The 18,917-nt window shown below is 43.2% G+C and overlaps 1 pseudogene; it reads right to left on the reverse strand.

Moving 5' to 3' along the window:
- Positions 1-6,684: 6,684 nt before the first annotated feature.
- On the reverse strand, positions 6,685-7,585 carry LOC116898325 (annotated as a pseudogene).
- Between the last annotated feature and the right edge of the window lie 11,332 nt (positions 7,586-18,917).

Raw genomic sequence — 18,917 nt, forward strand, 5'->3', positions numbered from 1 at the left:
CATACAGATCTTTCACTTGCTTGGTTAGAGTCACACAGAGGTAGCTTATATTATTTGTGACTGATGTGAATGATGTCATTTCCCTAATTTCCTTTTCAGCCTGTTTATCCTTTGAATAGAGGAAAGCTACTGATTTGTTTGAGTTAATTTTATATCCAGCCACTTTGCTGAAGTTGTTTATCAGGCTTAGTAGTTCTCTGGTGGAACTTTGGGGGTCACTTAAGTATACTATCGTATCATCAGCAAATAGTGATATTTTGACTTCTTCCTTTCCAGTTTGTATCCTTTTGACCTCCTTTTGTTGTCTGATTCCTATGGCTAGGATTTCAAGTAATATTTTGAATAGGTAAGGAGAGAGTGGACAGCCTTGTCTAGATTGCTTTAAGTTTCTCTCCATTTAGTTTGATGTTGGCTACTAGTTTGCTGTATGTTGCTTTTACTATGTTTAGGTGAATGACATTCAATCAGCTGAGATAAAGGCTCTATTTGTGTGTAACATAACAAGTAAACCTTTCCAGCCCACAGTCTTTTCACTGGCCTATGAGGCCTTAGTTAGCCTGTGACCATAACATTTTCTCCAAATGAAACGTTCCTTACCTTCATGTCGACTTGTAAACAGTGTTCAGACAGCCAAAGGTAGGGCAAAGGAAAGAACATCAGATATTGAGTGACATAGTCATGTGCATTTCAGAGCCAGGTGTTCTGTTGCAGGGGATAGAAGTCCCTCTTGCCTGGAGAGAGATGCTTTCTATAGAAGTGAGGGGAAGATGCAACTCAGTTCGGATTGGGATAGACTGGTGAATGGCTGAGGTTCTTAAATAAGATAGAACCACATGACCTAAAGGAGGCAGAGAGATGGCTCAGAAATTAAGCTCATCCACAGGACCTGGGTTCAATTTCCAGTACCCATTGGTGGCTCAAAATTGTACCTTCAGTTCTAGGGGATATGATACCTTCTTCCAGCCTCTGCAGTCTCACATGATACACACACACACACACACACACACACACACACACACACACACACTTTAAAAAAAAATAAGGTCTTAAACTAGGACAGTGGTCACAGAGCAGAAAGAAGATAGATTTCCCAGTTCATTATGAGACTCAGGAGAGGGATAGCAAGGGTGGCCCAGATAATGTTCCTCAGGAGATTTGCTTCACAATGGAGGTGTGATAAGAAAAGCAGTACATGAGACTATTGCAAGTGCAAACTATGCAGATAAGAACAGGGATAACATCCAAAGATTTAAATCCTGAAGTCTACTAATTTAGTCAAGGCACGGAAAATGGCACAAGTTGGTCAACCTTTAGGAAGCAGACATTTGGAAATATTTTCAAAATTTCAGATATATACTCCTGGCTTCAGGACTATCTTTCTATCCTACCCTACCCTACCCTACCCAATCCTATCCTACCCTACCCTATTCTATCCTATCCAATCCTATCCAATCCTATCCTGTCCTATTCTATCCTATCCTAATAGTTTACCTTTTGGGATAACTGGAATCTTTGTACAATAGGCAAGGGTATATATGAAGATGGTTGTGCTTCGCTTGCAGTGGCCAAAACCAAAACAACAAAGCTGGTCAGTCTAATTGTACATCATTGAATGTCTCATCTACCCAATGAACTGCCAGGTTGTTGCTAAAACAAAATAAGTTGCAGCTGTGCTAGCTGATGTGGAAAGGTGTTTTAAATATGAAAAATAAAACAAGAAAGTTCTAAAATAGCATGCCTAGTACAACCGCGTTTTCACCTCAAATTGCACATGCACATAGAAAGGTCTGAAAGAATATATTTGTTTGCCGGGCATCATGGTGCATGGCTGTAATCACAGCACTTGGGAGGCAGAGGGAGAGGCAGGCAGATCTCTTAATTATGTAGTGAGTCCCTGTCCCAAAACAACAACAGAATATATTCAACATTGTTAACTCTGATGAGTCTGATTTAGAAGATTTATACACTTATAAATTGATTAAAATGTTTCCCCAATAAACATGTACTGGATTTGTAATGAGGATAAAATATTAGAAAGCTCCTTTAAGAAAAAGAAACTAGAAGTTTTGGAAATCAGTTACGAACTTAAAGGCTATCAGTAAGTCACTGATATTGAGGATGAGACACTTTGCTAGAAGAAGGCAGGCAAACTTATCTAAGAGAGACACTGGTAAGTGGAATCTAAGTATACATAAGTGAACGAGAGGGGCCCTCTTTGGCTGGGCACCTCTAAGGCCTTCTAATCCCTTTCCGTTCCTTCTCACACTGCCTCCCTTTTGTCCCTTGAGTAAGTTCCACCTCTCAACACATACTTGACCTTCCTGTCCTCTTCCTTCAGAGACATCCCCCACTCCACAGGCCTCAATATGAGTACAGTGTAGTTATCCACTATTCTCCAGACCTCAGCTTCCTCAGAGAAGTGTCATGGACTCCTTTTGCCTACTCCTTTGTGTATCTCTCTATTAGATGTGATCTGAGTAGAGAAGTCAAGAAACTAAACCTGGGGAAGAGGAAGTGAGAGTGGTTCACATGATCGGCAGTACACGAGTTATGTCTTACAACAGTTCTTCTTTTCTTTTCTTCATTACCTGTTTCTTTCTCTTTTGGTTTGTCTTTTGGAACAGGGTCTCCCTTTACATCCCCAATTGTTCTGGAACTCACTATGTAGACCAAGCAGGTCTTGATTCAGAGACCCACCTGCCTCTGCCTCCCGAGGCTTGGGATTATAGGCGTGAGCCACCTCACCTGGCTTTCTCCTTTGACTTTTAAGTTCGTCTGTGGTTCTTTGTGGATGGTTTTCATGTGGGCTGTAAGAGAATCTTGAAATCATCTGTAGGTTATTGACTTCCGCAACGGTCCCCTATACATCTGAATAACAGAAGGAGTCAAGACAACAGCAAACAGCCTGCTGCCCAAGTGCTGTTTAAAACTTCCCCAGGCAATTTCCAATGTGTAGACCATACGGACACTCACAGGCGGAAAGTAATCTTGAAGTCGCAACTCTATCTGGAAAACCGAAGAACACTTAACTGGTTCCACTACTTCCTTGCAACTGGTCTCCAGATGGTGCGTCTTCTGACAGAGGCTGAAGGCAGGAAACTGTGGCAGAGGAAGCCTCTGAGTGAAGGCTGATGGCTTTGAATCAGAGCAGCTGGTTGTAGGGACTAATTTGATTACATGTGCAGATGGTTTGGGGACAGTTGTTATAAAGAGGAGCAGACACAGTAACTATAGGGACCCAGACGTTCCCTTCTCTGCAATTCACATGACTTAAAGACTTTAATAGTATGTAAATATTACTTCAGTGTGTTAAGGGATGGGGGTTCCTGAGGTACCCGGGAGATTTGGGCTTTGTTTTCCGAACTGTCCAGCTATTAGGCATCCTAAGTTGAACCTATTACCAGGTGAGAAGACTCCAAATCAGGCCACCCGATCCCTAGATCGAGAATGGTCACAAGCCAGACTCACCCGTGGCCTTATTTAGATCGCCTCTGCTCCCACCTCACTATCCTAACCCCCTTCAATTCTAACAAGCGACACTAGGTGGCACTCACGGAGCTTCAGTGGGCAGCAGTTGAAGCTGGTTGGCTGCCAGGATCCTTCAGTTCTTTAGAGGACCCAGGGATCTGCCAGGGACAATTTGGGAAATCACAGTTTCAGGAGGACCTTTCCTTAGGAACTTTGGGGTCTGTGATAGCCTGTAGTATTTTTGCCAGATTATTTTATTAATTACACCCTGCTTTCATAGTCCTCTCCCCTTACCACCTGAAGTTTTTAGACGTTGAATAGAAACTGTTTCTCTGGCTGGGCCATGTTTAGTTGTTTTTTAGGTTTGATGTTCGGCCCAGGTCTTACTATGTAGCTTAAGCTGGTCTCATATTTGAAATCTCATCTTAGCCACCCAGGTACTCAGCCCATCTAGTTTACAATTTTGTGTGGGACATAAGCACATACAGCATTATTTTGGCAATCACTAAGCTTTCCCAGTAGCTGCCACTCACCAGTAACTTGAGAGAGCCCCACAGCACCAACTGCAGACTTTAGACCCATTCCTCTAGAGAAAGCTGCGTACTCTTTGACACAATAAGTTGCCTTCTCATTCAGGGTCAGCTTAATGTGGTTCTTGTTCCAAGTCTCGTCCCTAAATATTTGTTGTCCAGGCATCTGAAGTCCCCAGGAGAGCTTTTCCTGACTCTAATCCTTCTCAGGAATTCAGTCCTGCTCAACCAAATCAGAACATCCCAACATGTCAGCCCAAATGCCACTGACGCTCAGAAGTGGGCTTTAGGTGACTCTAGCCCTTCATCTGTGAGCAGACACATGTGCTTCGAGCCCTCTATAGTAACCCTAACACACTTCACACCCCAGATATCTCAACCCTGAAACTTCATGCCACTCTCAGCTTGCATTGACCCTTTCTTTATTGGCCAATGCCAGCCAAGTCACCTGTCCCACTTTCCTCCTGTCCCCAACCACGGGAGCAGCAGCTAAAGACGTAGCAACAAGAACAAACATACAAGAAGTGATTTGGGGGTATAGCTGTCAGATCTAAGGAGAGATTCACAAATTCCCATCTTACTGATTCATTTCTGAGAGTCGGAGAAGAACATTCTGACTTTGACACCTTTGAGCTGTGCTCCTCCTCTCCATCCCCCTACTTTGAGTTTTAATTATGTGGTTTTGTACAGGTGAGTATAGTGCCCTTGACAGCCAGAAGAGGGGGTCAGATCTCCTGGAGCTGGAGTCACAGGTAAATGTGAGCATCCTCTGCAAGAACAGTGCTTGCTCTTGACTTCCGAGCCATGTCTTCAGCTCAGCCGTTTGTAGTGATTTTCCTCCATCAAAGTGGAATGCTTTCCTCATGGGATTGCATTTCTCTCCTGTCTTCGTTTTTCATCTTCATGCCAATTCTACAAATGTCGGCAGGTACTCAATTGTGTCTTCCACTGGTCCTTCTTGTTGTCACTCCTTGTATCTACTATCTGCTGGTGAGAGTGTGAACTAGCCCAGCCACTGAGGAGAAGAGTGTGGAGGGAAGGTCCCTTAAACAAAAAGGGCAGAGAACACAGTGGTAGAGCACTTTCCAGTATGGGGTCCTAGGATCAGCCTACAGGAAAGAAGGGAAAACGAGAGCTGTGTTTGATCTGAGAGTGCGAGTGGACAAGAAAGGAAACTCTCTGCATTATAATTCGTTTTACATTATTTACGAACATGTGTCTCTGTGTCTGCCATGGCTGTGTGGGCTCCTGCAGGGACAGGAGAGGGTCTCAGACTCCCTAGAGCTGGAGCACGGGCCACTATAACTACCAGACATGACCGGTAGCCACTGAACTCGGGTCCTGTGAAAGAACAGCTAGGGCTCTTAACTGAGCCCTCTCTCCAGCCCTGAAAGTCATGATCTTGAGATACAACCTGTAACTGTCTCAAGACAGAGAGTCATGCTCCCTGTCACTTGTGTCACACATCAGCTGTACCCTCCACTTCCTCTTTCCAACAAATAACTTCTTACCCAGCTTCCAGATAGGCTGGCCTCAAGTTCACTGTGTATCTGGGGGTGACCTTAGGCTCCTGATCTTCCTGGGATTACAGATGTGTGCTATTTTCTCCTCATCATGAGAAAGCATTACTTCCTTCTGATTTCTCCCTCTCCCTCTCCCTCTCCTCTCCCTCCCTCTCCCTCTCCCTCTCCCTCTCCCTCTCCTCTCCCTCTCCCCTCCCTCTCCCTCTCCCTCTCCTCTCTCCCTCTCCCTCTCCCTCCCTCCCTCTCTCTCAAGCAAATTTCACTACTTGGGACTCAGTTGGCTGGCATTTCAATGTTGCCTTCTCCTGGTCATTAGCTCTTTGTTTTGTATGCCTGGCAGACTGATTTCTGTCTGTTGTGTTGTGGTGATTGGTTGGTTGGTTTTGAAACAGACTTTACCATACCCTAGGCTGGCACGGAAATGGCCATGTAACCCAGGCTGGCCTTGAACTCACAGCAGTTCTCCTCCCTCATCCTCCAGAGTGGGAGGATCACAAACACGCACACACATTCCACTGTTGGTCCGGCACCCCGTGCCCCAAGATACCTGCTAGATATCTTGCCAGAAGCACACACCCAATTTCGTCACCGCATACTCAGTGTCCCAGCTGCCACATATTTTCTTAAACTTAAATTGCCACATGAAAGACCACACAACACAATAACCTCTAATCTAATGGATAAGATATAATTGCCCACCTAAACATACAAAGCCCTGTACACATCCATCCCTTAAGAGCATTCATAACAGCCTGTAAAGGTACAGCGTGGAATCTTAACAGTCAGCTTCCAAGTTCTCTCCACAGCTACTCTCCCTGTCTCCTCCGTCTCTTCCTCCTTTCCGCTCCAGTCTCCTCCCCTTCCCTCAAACTTTTTCCCCGCCCATCCTTCCTTCTCGTCCAATGACAAGCCTCATTCTATCTTGTACCTGCCTCACCTGTGACATCATCCCACATTCCACTTTCTGAAACCGGAGAGTGCCCTAAGGAGAAGTTCATGTGAATCTTCTCATAGTAAACTCTACCTGACAGACTGTTCCCTTAGAGCTTTTACTTACACTTCATGTATCCAGTCTGTTTGTTTGTTTGTTTGTTTGTTTTAGCTTTTGTAACGTTATTTTCCTTCCACCTTTTTCCCCTTCCCTCAGGTGTCAGCAGAGCAACTCAGGACCACTCAGGGGCAGCTCCAACCCACTCCGTGGCCTGCACTGTGGGAGCTGCTGACCAGTCCTCAGTGGCTGGCTGCACACTCCAGTCTTCTGTGGGGAACTGCTGGATGGGCACAGAGGGCACCTGCACACCCTCCGACCCACCAGCCACCTCAGGCTGAGCAGCAGTGAACTCAGGCACTGGCGCGGTCCATTCACCCTGGAATTCCTCCTTGGTCACAGTCTTCTCAGCCACAGCCTGCTCCTCCTTCCCAATCTCCTCAATCTCCTGGGTCTCCGTAAAGATCAGACATAACCTCGCATGGGTGTTCATGAGAGACAGTACCTCGCAGGCAGAGTACTTCCCAGGCCAGCATCCACCACATCAGACCCACTGAGTGGCGCCCTTGTTGCATGGGATGGTAATATCCACGTAGTGCAGGGGAGAACCTGTGTTAAACAGAGCAATGGTGGGCAGGGTGACATAAGAGGCCTCTGTGGTCAGCCCTGGGATCAGTCACCACTAGAAGCCATGACTCCCTGAGGCCTGCTTGGATCTGGTTAGTGGAGGTCCCAGGTGTAAGGCGGCTCCTGTGGCAGCAGCAAACTTCAGCACAGCTCACCGGCCTGTGTTCCCGGAGGAGATGACGCTGATGTCAGCAGGGTTCTCAGTGGCAACAATAGGAGTGCAAAGGCTTCTCCCAGGTCCTCCTCAGATTTATAATGGAGATAACGTCACTCTTCCTTTTGTAGATGTACTGCTCCATCTGAAAGTCAAGGTTGGTGCCACCTAAGTGGGTTCCTGTAGCAAGGAATTTGAGGACATCCTCCTCCTTCACTTGCAGGACATCAAGGGCTCCGGACACTGTGTAAATTTCCCTTTTAAGTGATGATGGGAGCCAAGAACAAAGCTGCATGGACCTGTGCCTGAGTAGCTCGGAAAGCACGCATCCAGTTCTTAACTTTACATTTCATGGGTCTTTAAGAGATCATTGACACGCATCCCACAGTTCTACCACGTCCTGCCGTGTGTGCTGTGGGTATCTGTGTACTTCAAAAACAGCCACTCCCATTCTCCCTCTCACTGTTATGTAGTAACTCTCAAGAGCTGGGTGGGCTATTACTCGAACAAGCCTAACTCTTCTTGTTCAAGGCCAAAATAGTTATTTATTGCTGACAACACAATATTTAATGCTGACAACACAGAAACCTGAGTGAACAAATAATTGAATGAAGAAAAAAAAAATAAAACTCGGGCATGCCTATGCTCAGGACAGTGTCAAGATTTTGCGTATCTCCTTTCACTTAATCCTCGCCAACACTCTGTTTGTAAGTTTTAATAGCCCCATCGGAAACACATTTATCTCTTACGTATTGCTTACCATACTGAGCTTCCTGTCTCTGCTACCTGGGCAGTGTATCTGACATACATAGGAATACAAAATATAGATGAGGGATCAAAGAGACAACAGGACCAACAATGACAATGGAACGTCAAGCCTCTACCCTCGCTAACTGAACAAGAAGGCCACACCCTTAGCTCTGTCTAAATGGGGTATTGTCAACCATGAAGGTGATAACTGAAGGACCAAATCTGACGGAGAAGGACATGATCTCCAGTGTCCACATGTCCACATGTCACTCATGATTGTGACAGAAGCAGTGGCACTTGCTCTACTTACTTGTAAAGAATGTATTCACCATCATTCGAGTCAGTTCTCAGACTTTCTGTTTCTCTTCAAACATGAAACATGATCATAATTGTTTCTTCATTATTCTCTTCCTTCCTTCCTTCCTTTCTTTCCTTTCTTTCTTTCTTTCCTTCCTTTCTTTTTTCCCTCCCTCCCTGTATTCTGTAAGACAGCTGTATTCTGTCTTCTACATGCATGCTGCAGCATAGACACACGCACACACACACACACACACACACACACACACACACACACACACCACCTTTTAACAGATACAAATGATGACCATTTTGTCTCATTTCTAGAAACAGGATCTCAGTGTAATGAACTCAGTGTGTAGACCAGGTTGGCCTCACACTTGTAATAAATGGTCCATGAACCTCTGCAGGATTGCTGGGATTATCAAGACAATTAAACTCTGTGTGTGTGTGTGTGTGTGTGTGTGTGTGTGTGTGTGTGTGTGCGCGTGTGTGTGATTGTTTGCTATTTTAAAGTTCTTCTTTCATACAATATATTCCTGCAGTTTCCACAGTTTCCACAATACCACAGTTTCCCTTCCCTCCACTCCTCCCCCATCTCCCTTTTCCCCAGGTCCACTCCCACTCTGTTTTCCTTCAGAGAGGAGCAGGCCTTTCAGGGATATCACTGATCATGACATACCATAGCTCGTTACAATAAGCCTGAGTAGTAGGACAGCCAGGGCAGGTACACAGAGAAAGCCTCTCAAAAAGAAAAAAAGAAAAGACTAGGTACAAACCCTCCTATCAAGGCTAGATGAGGCTACCCCATAGGAGGAAAAGGGTCCTAAGAGCAGACAAAAAAGTCAATGACACCCCTTCTTACATTGTTAGGAGTCCCACAAAAACACAAAGCTAGCAACCCTAACATATATGCAGAGGTCCTAGCACAGATCAATACAGACTCGGTGACTGCCTCTTGGGTCTCTGTGAGCCCCTAAGAGCCCTGCTTAGTTCATTCTATGAACAATTGAATCCTTAATCTTCCTTTCTTCTATGATTTGACTTTTAGTCAACCGAAATCACTAATTGATGCTGTTAACATTGTGGTTAGCACCAGAAAGAAGCTTCTAAGGCACCCCACGGATCCCAAAAAATGTGAGAACATTTGAAGCAGATGCTGAGACTTAAATAATATGATTGACATTCCAGACTTTCCATTCCCACTACTACTTATAATGGAATGAAGTAAACACGAATGCACTTAAAGAACTAATAATGAGTTCATTCATAAAGCATTTTCATGAACCTTTGAAGGTAAATCCAAATTGCCTTTAAAAGTTGTGACTCCATGATAAAAATATATTCCTAAAATGTTGGAGGGGAGTTCTTATGGTTCCCTATTCATGCACCCTTCAGATATAGTCAGATGCTGCCAAGGCAAATGCCTGTTTTTTTACAGATGGAAACGGACACCGAAAGTTTCTTCTGAGGCAGTGGAACTGATTCAAGCCTATCAGATGTTGGAGGACTAAACTGAGAGTTGCTCAGGCCTGGCTGTAACTTGACAACGTTATAAAGCTAGTGTCCAACCCTAATCCATATGACCTGCTATCCATCCATGTGCTATATGATACATACTCTTACCAAAGGGAATAGCTTATGTGAGAATGGATGTGTGCAGTTCTGTGTGACTTCATTCACAGTTATCAACTCCTTATCCATTTGCATATTTAAGAATAGAATTTGCAGGGTTGGGGATTTAGCTCAGTGGTAGAGCACTTGCCTAGCAAGCACAAGGCCCTGGATTCGGCACCCAGCCCCGAAGGAAAAAAAAAAAAAAAAGAAAAAAAAAAAAAAGAATAGAATTTGCATATTCAATAAGAACTTCTAGTTTGGGTGAAGCATTTCAGAAATAAATTTTCTCCTTACATATTTTGTAAATGTGGTATAAAATTGTTTTAAAGATTTTATTTATTTATTTTATATACATATACTGTAGCTATCTTCAGACACACTAGAAGAGGGCATCAGATCCCATTACAGATAGTTGTGAGCCACCATGTGGTTGCTGGGATTTGAACTCAAGACCTTTGGAAGAGCAGTCAGTGTTCTTATCCATTGAGCCATCTCTCTAGCCCCAGTATAAAAAAAATTAAGTCTCAGCTTCATGTCCGATGGTTATAATTTCTATCATATTTGTATGACCCACCCAATTGTCTCTTATAGGACCTTGCCCAGTTACACTAACATCTCAGAGGATGTAGCTACACACATCTGTAGTCCCCAGAACTCAGAAGCCTGAGGTGGGAGAATTATTGACCCTGAGATTTTGAGAACTGTCTGGACAACACAGTAAACTTAGCTCAAAAAATAAATAAGTTCAGTAATGTAAAGATAAAATGAGCTGTTGGGTGTTATTTAAAAAACATGCCATGCCAAAGATTAAAACAGAGACAGAAGGAACACCCATTCAGAGCCTGCCCCACATGTGGCCCATACATATACAGCCACCCAATTAGACAAGATGGATGAAGCAAAGAAGTGCAGGCCGACAGGAGCCAGATGTAGATCGCTCCTGAGAGACACAGCCAGAATACAGCAAATACAGAGGCGAATGCCAGCAGCAAACCACTGAACTGAGAATAGGACCCCCATTGAAGGAATCAGAGAAAGAACTGGAAGAGCTTGAAGGGGCTCGAGACCCCATATGTACAACAATGCCAAGCAACCAGAGCTTCCAGGGACTAAGCCACTACCTAAAGACTATACATGGACTGACCCTGGACTCTGACCTCATAGGTGGCAATGAATATCCTAGTAAGAGCACCAGTGGAAGGGGAAGCCCTGGGTCCTGCTAAGATTGAACCCCCAGTGAACATGATTGTTGGGGGGAGGGCGGCAATGGGGGGAGGATGGGGAGGGGAACACCCATAAAGAAGGGGAGGGGGGATTAGGGGGATGTTTGCCTGGAAACCGGGAAAGGGAATAACATTCGAAATGTAAATAAGAAATACTCAAATTAATAAAAAAAAAATGCCATGCTTCGCTTTGTGGCTTAACATTTATTTTCATTTTTTGTAGTTACTACATTTACATATTAGCACTTTGAGACTTCATACCACTTTTGAAGTACCTCATCCTCAGGTCCCCAAACACACCAGCTGAGGTCCCATCATTTAATATGGATGGTAGTCAGCAGAGATGGATTCATGGGTTAAAGCACTTGTGGCCAAGCAGAAGACTGAAGACCTAGGACCCAGTGTTGGAATGAGAACTGACTCCTTCTGCTAGTTCTCAGACCTCCGTATGTGGGTGTGCATGTGCGTGTATACACACACACACACACACACACACACCATATACACACTAGTACATACATGCACACTCACACATGTGTGCATATTTCCATGCCCAAGGTAAATAAAATGTAATGATTTAAAAATCTATATCATGGTAGGTACCTGTCTCAATGTGACCAGTTTGTTTGTTCACCACTATAGTCCACAGTAGCTGGTGTAGAGAGGAGCAATATATGTCCTTACTAGAACATTGCTTTAGAATTTTTGTGGGGAAACCCCTTGCTTGTAAGGTTAGAACTACAAAATCATCACGGTGTCCTTGGTAGCCACATGAGAAAGGCTGGCTGCAGTAAGATCAAGGAAGGACTGTCTAGAGAAGAAATATCCTCTGAACTCTAGATCCAGTCACACCTCTTACCTCTTCCACTGTACCTACCTACCCTGGTTACACAAGTCACTGTGTGGTTTTGTTTTGTTTTGTTTTTGAATGTGTGTGTATTTGCATATTGGAGGTACACCTGCACATGCATGTATTCATGTGCATATGTGTTCAGGCCCAAGATTGATGTTAAGTGTCTTCTTCGATTGTTTTCTAAATGTTGGGCGGGTGTCCCTTCCTGAACCCAGAGCACTCTGAGCTAGTGTGGCTCCCCAGCTTGTTCTGAGGGTTTCCTGTCTCTGCCTTCTGTTCTGGGATGATGGACAGGTCACCATAGCCACGTGGCATTTTGCATGGGTTCTTGGGATCAAGATGCCAGTTCTCATGCTGGTGTGTCAAGCACGTTACCTGAGGAGCCATCTTTCAAACCCCTTGCTTTGGATGTGTTTGTTTGCACATAAGCCTTGGATTTCTGATCCTTCTGTTTCTCTCACGTGGTGGGATTACAGGCATGTGTCACCATGACTGGCTATATCTCTTGATTTTTTACAAGGTATGTTGTTCTGTGACAACTGAGAGTCCTGATTTCTACATCCTGAGAGACGAATGACCGGTAGCACATACATTGTACTTTGCTCGGGTCATAGTTCTCTCACCAAGCATTGTTTGTGTGATACACTCATACTATTGTGGGCAATATTGTGGATTATTTATTTTCCTTATTGTATAGTAATCAATGTTAGGAAATTTATCTTAATTGGCTTATCAATTTTCTCTGTTAGCATACATGTGGATAGTTTTTTTCCCCCTTATTGTTTTGAACTAGAGAACAAATACACGTCAGTACATACAAATGAGTGGGATTGCTCAGCTGTACCTTTTAATGTATGTTTGGCTTTGATTTGATATTATCAAACAAATGTTCAAAATAGTTGATCCAATTAACCTTCCAAGACTAAAGTTTCAGACATCTGCTTGTGTCATGTTCTTAACAATACATCATGCTTTCTATGTTGCTATTTAGTACATTAAATAATTTCAGGTCACCGAGTAAAAACACTTGTCTGCATAGTGTATGCAGTCATCCATAGCTTGCAGAGGAACAATCTGAGGAGGACAAGATGGTACTATAGTTCAGTACAACATGACTAAGTAGCAGGTGTCAGTTCAACCTTCAGGAGTCTGACTCTGAGTGGTTTATTTTAGTTTTAAAGCACAACATATTTGGTGAAAACTTATACTGGTGACAATGAACTCAATCCTACACACACAGCAAAGCATACACAAGTCCTCTTGAGGAACATAAACTAAATACTGATTGGAGGTGGCTACATCAAAACGCCTTGTAAAGTCCATAAAGATAGGTTCTATAGACTGACTGAGAAAAACAAGCTTATGGCAAGGGTCTGGTCTTAGGAAAGTCTCTAGCCACACAGATAGAGAAAGTCATCAGCCTATTAAACACATCTGTTCCCAGCCTTCTGGGCTTTGTATAACAGTTTACCCATTTCTTCCTTTGAAGAGAGAACCATGTATGTTCAACAAACCAGGCTCCCCAAGTGCATGTCTGTGAGCACAAAGACCTTTGAGCCTCCTCCAAGCAAGTGTTATTACCGAGTTCAATCCTAGGGCCCCACATTGTAGAGAAAAAACCCCACTCCCACGGAATTGTCCTCTGGCCTCCACACACATACAACCAAATATATATATATGTAAAATTCGAGGGAGTTTTCAGTTTTGTTCTCTCAATGTCTTGCAGAGGAATTTTGGGTTCTCTGGAAGAACTGTCCATGCAGCTTCCCTACTAGCAGCTTGTCTTCAGACAGACACCACTCTCGTTATTAGGCATTGCCTGTGTAAGAGTAAGTGTAGAGGAATTTTAATCCAGCAACACGGCTGCTCTGGCAACGATGACATCCAAAGACCTAGGTCTGTATGATCTGGCTAGAATGGCATACCTTTAATACCTCTGGCTGGAATACAGAGGTACCCTTCATCCATGCCTTTAATCTCAAACAATGAAAGAAAAATTAGTTCGTAGAAAGAAACAGCTGTATTTGAAGGTGACGTCTAACTGAAGGCAAAGTGACAAATCAGAGAAAGATCTGACTGAATGAGTCAGAGATAGGATATGCCCAAGTCTCATGAGAACAGCACAAGAAAGAGAGGTGACTTAAGAAAGCAGTGCAGGAGGTGGGGTGAGGAAGGCGGTTTTGCTGGGACAATTTTACAAAGAGTGATAGAATGGAATATGTAAAGCAGTCCTGGACAGATCATGGTGGCAACAAGTCTCACATGTGAGATCTTACTGGTAGAGGCAGCCTCTGAGTGTGGTGAGAGAGAAGAGGAGGAAAGAAGGACTATGGGTCAGGGGACATGTCTTTTATCTGGGTAGTGATTCGTGTGGTGCATGCACAAGAGGGGCAGCACTGTCACCTAGTGATGACACGTCTCATAGCCATGGCAAAGGGAGCTGGCTCTAGAGAGTTTCTGGCTGTACACGGATACACCTGATGCTAACAGAGAGAACAAGATAAACAAAAGTGAAAACAAACCAAGCCAGAGAATGAGAAGGAGCCGGCAGATTAGAACTTATTGCCAAACTTAGTTGAGGCCAAACAGAGCAATTCAGTGAGAAGCCAAGAGAAGCCAGCTTGAATCAGTCAGCTTGGAGAGGAGTTTTAGCAACAACATCTGAGTTGAACTAGCCAGCCAGTGTTCAGAAAGAGCAAGAAAGGGTGAGTTAATTCAATAGTAAGCCTTGGAGGTGACAATTACATCTGTCAAATAAAAGTTACATTTGCAAGTAAGTAAAGGTGGATTGAATTTAAGTTTCCTAATTTCCCTTGATGTTTCCCAGAAGAGCTAATTATATTCTTTAGACCTAGAGACAGCAAACAAATTCCTTCCCATTTATAGAACCTGGAGGACTTTAACTGTATACCAAGGCCAGGAAATTTAGCAGTCAACAAATTGAATGTGTGTAAATCTAATTGTCTAAAGTCATCCAAACACTATAAATAAATCGTCCTATTTTTGGTATCAACACTGTACCCATTGTACATCATCTGTACTCTTGCCACTATTTATATTTTATGAATTTTTTATAATTTTAAAAAATTATATTATTTATTTACTGTGTGTGCATGAGAACGTACATAAGGGTCAGAGGACAACAATCTCTCCTTATCATGTGGGACCCAGGGATCACACTAGTCTTGGCAGCAATCACACTAGTCTTGATTCACTGAGTCATCTCAGTGGCTCTATGCTAGACTTCTTAAGAGCAAATTCTAGACATTGTGATTTCACCTATAAATACACTAGTCTTTTGAGTAAAAAACAAAACATAACCATAATGCTGGTACTGTTATCGAAGTGAATTAGTACTCTCATCTCCTTTGGTCTAAAATTTATTATTCGAAATTTTAGTTCTTTATTTTATGTGTATGGATATTTTGCCTGCATGTATATGTCTATGCATCGTGTGTGTGCCTGGTGCCCACAGAAACCAGAAGAGGGCATTGGATCCCAGGACTGGAGTTATAGACAGTTGTGAACTACCATGAGGATCCTCTGAAAGAACAGCTTAACTGCTGATCCGTCTCTCCAGCCGCTGGTCTACAGTCTGTTTAAACATCTCCATTCTGCACCAAAGGTACCATTGTCTTGAGGCTGTCCTCAATTTGTTCCTTACCTTCTATTTGCTATTTCATTTCACTTGCACAGGGGGGCAGAGGAGGAGTTTTCTGTTTTTCCTAGAGTCTTTAATTTAGGCTACTGACACAGTTCTTATTAGATCCTTGAAAATGACTTTATTAAAGGGTCACACACAAGGGAGATGGGTGACGAGAAGAGGAGGCCATGAAAGAGGCCGCTGGACATTCGGTATATCACAAAGTCCTTTCCTTGAGTCAGTTAACTTTTCAGTTTTAGTTTGGGGAGGATATTTGACCCCATGGAATTAGGAGTTCTTATATTTGCCAAATTGCTGAAGCCAGTGAATATCCTCATAAAAACGTGTCCAAATTTGGGGCCACAGAGGAGTCTCTGTGTGAGTTATTGCTCCTGAAACTTCCACACAGCTGTCTGTGGAGAGGGAGGGATGGAGGTCAGGTTTCTTGGATGAGCTGCAGTCAGTTTTCTGAGGATGTGGTTGATCCCAGAAAATACACAGCTAATTTATAAGAGGCTCGGAAGAAGGCAGCTGCCTTGAAGAAAACACACTGAGAATTCTAGAGGTCAAGAAAAGACCTCAATTCTTATGGGAAATTCTTACTGCTGTGTACCAAAGAAGTCTGTAGGAAACTATGGGGCGTCTGGAAGCTCCTGAAAATGCTATGTTACTTTACCTCTTAGACAAAAGGAGTGGAAAGGCAGCAATCTTTAAATACAGACTCTGCTCCATACTGGCTGGAAGGAAGGTCCTCCTCCCCTGGCACTCACGTATCCCAGGATTTAACCGTTCTTTTCAGTTTAACAGAGTCCAACAGGGTAGATGCATACATCAGTAAATTCTTAGATGTGAATTATTTTCATAGTCTTTGAATCTTTAGAAGCTAATAAATCACATTAAACAGAGCCCTAGATTATCTGTCTTCCTTTTTAATGCCTCTGCAAGACCATGCATTATCTCACAGGATCGGAATGTGACAGATTCTATTTTGAATCTTCCAACGACTCTTTTCACTTAGCCTTTCTGAGACCCAGAGTTGAAAAGAATTTGTGCAACCACGAGTCACCTCCCAGTTCACTGGGTTTTTCAGTTCTGGTTTCAAAGAGGTCAGTGTCTTCTTCAGAGCCATGTAGACACTTGAGCATGTTCTCGGGAGAATGCAATCCTTGTGCTGAGAACTTATCTACAGAGAATCCTTCACAGAGCTCTATCTAGTGATATAGAGACTTGTCTGTGGCCAAAAGATGCTCTAAGCACTTAAAGACCAGGACTGTTTCAGTGAACCCGATAAACCCTAATTAATGAGACTTACCATTGACATGAAGACTGCCTAGTTCCGATGAAACTAGCAAGACAGAAGTCTTAAAAAAAAATGTATGCTGCCCAAACTTGTTAGGATATACAGCTGAAAGATACATTCATCGTCATCCTCCCCTGCCTCTGTGTATGTGTGAGTGGGGGCGGGTGTCGAGAGTGGAAAGTATGGTGTGCCTGTGTGATAGCCACAGTTCTGTCTTGGTAAATCTGACTATTTTAGCTATCTCATTAGGGAAATCTTCCAGTGCGTGTCTTGTTTCTGTAACTGGCTTGTGTCAGTTGTGACAGTGTCCTCATTGCTCAACCCTCTTTTCCAGTTTCCATCCTTTCTTTAAGAACTCACTCCCACTTCTTTGCACAGACACCTGGCTGCTTCTAACTTTTTGGCCACTGCTATGAGCATGTACACGAAAATGTGTTTTCAGCTCTTGCTTTCTAATAGTTTTTTTTTTTTAACTTATGGTTTGCAATTTATAGGCAAAATTGTCTTCAAAAGGCCATAGAAAATCATGCAGGTGATAACGGTACCTGTTGACCTCATCTTAGATGTCATTTATTCTGATATGAAATTCTTGCTTTTTCACCAGTCTTGTGAGACAAGTTGTCTTGGTTCCTTTTCCTGTTGCTGCGATAAAATACTCTGACCAAAGCCACTTAAGGTATAAAAACTTTATTTTGCCTTACAGTTCATGTATACAGTGCACCATGATGGGAAAGTCAACCGCAGGAGCTGGTCACATTGCACCCATAGTCAGGAGACAGAGAATGGAGTCCTCAGCTCACTTCCTGCATTATTTTATACAGTTTGGGGAACACTGCCAGGAGCAGTGGCCAAGCCTTTTTATCTCAATTAACCTAAGAAAGCCTTCACCGGCTTTTCTAGAGGCTAGCCTACACTTCCGTCCCGCCTAGGTATGAGTGGAGGCTTGTCTCCTAGGCATGTCAAGTTGGCCATGTTAACCACCACACAGCACTTGGCTTCTCTTGAAAGCGATTTAGTAAGGAGGCACATCACTCGCGAATGTCAGGGAGAGGCTTCTGTTTTTGTTTTGTTGTTTTGTTTTTTAATGCAGATACATAGTTTTCCCAACACCCTTTGTTAAAAGACTCTTTCCCTTTACAAAACAGTTTTAGCTTTGGTTGCAAGTCTTCCGGTCATATATGTGAGAGGTTATGTATTCAACGATTGAGTTGATGATCTGTGTCTGTAGAAATTACCATGGTGGTGAATTCTTTTTCGTTTTTCTTTTTGGTTATCTGAAATCAGAATGTGAGACCTCTTTTGTGTGGCGACTTCTTCTTCTTCTTCTTCTTCTTCTTCTTCTTCTTCTTCTTCTTCTTCTTCTTCTTCTTCTTCTTCTTCTTCTTCTTCTTCCTTCTCCTTCTCCTTCTCCTTCTCCTTCTCCTTCTCCTCTCCTCCTCCTCCTCCTCCTCCTCCTCCTCCTCCTCCTCCTCCTCCTCCTCCTCCTTCTATTTCCAGATTATATTGGCTATTTAAGGCTCTTTGAGATTCTATGTAAATTTAGGCTAGATTTTCCTGTTTCTGTACAAAATGCCACTATGGTGCTGATAGGATCAGCAGATCACCTTGAATAATCTTTTAATAAGCATTAAACCTTTTTAAGAAAAAATATTTATTTATTAGTACACTGTAGCTGTCTTCAGACACACCAGAAGAGGGCATCAGATCTCATTATAGATGATTGTGAGCCACCATGTGGTTGCATCTGAACTCAGGACTTCTGGAAGAAGGTTCTTAACTCCATCTCTCCAGCCCCCAACATTAAGCCTTTTACTCAATAAACATGGGATGCTTCCACTTGTTGCTGTCTTTTTCCAGTGTTTTATAGTTTCCAGTGTAAAATTGTTATCTCCTTGTTTTTGCCTCCTATTTGTGATACTGTGGATTGAAATTTTTGTAAATTCC

The sequence above is a fragment of the Rattus rattus genome, chromosome 4 (assembly GCF_011064425.1).
Source record: "Rattus rattus isolate New Zealand chromosome 4, Rrattus_CSIRO_v1, whole genome shotgun sequence".
Taxonomy (NCBI): domain Eukaryota; kingdom Metazoa; phylum Chordata; class Mammalia; order Rodentia; family Muridae; genus Rattus; species Rattus rattus.